We start from the raw sequence: 283 nt of genomic DNA, 5'->3' as shown, positions 1-283 counted from the left end.
ATTAAAATGATCAAATTTCTTTAGCACTTTCTCAATATAGTGAGATTGGGACAAACCAATATTCTCACTATCTCTTATGATTTTAATACCTAAAATCACATCCGCTTCACCTAAATCTTTCATATTAAATTTTTTGGATAAGAAAGTTTTAGTCCTTTCTACCTCATTTAAATCAGTACCAAATATTAACATATCATCCACATATAAACAAATCATAACACCTTTTCCATTTTGGAATTTACTATAAACACACCTGTCAGATTCATTTAATTTGTATCCATTG

Source organism: Lupinus angustifolius, chromosome LG11 (assembly GCF_001865875.1).
Source record: "Lupinus angustifolius cultivar Tanjil chromosome LG11, LupAngTanjil_v1.0, whole genome shotgun sequence".
Taxonomy (NCBI): Eukaryota; Viridiplantae; Streptophyta; class Magnoliopsida; order Fabales; family Fabaceae; genus Lupinus; species Lupinus angustifolius.
This window is presented reverse-complemented; position numbering follows the sequence as displayed.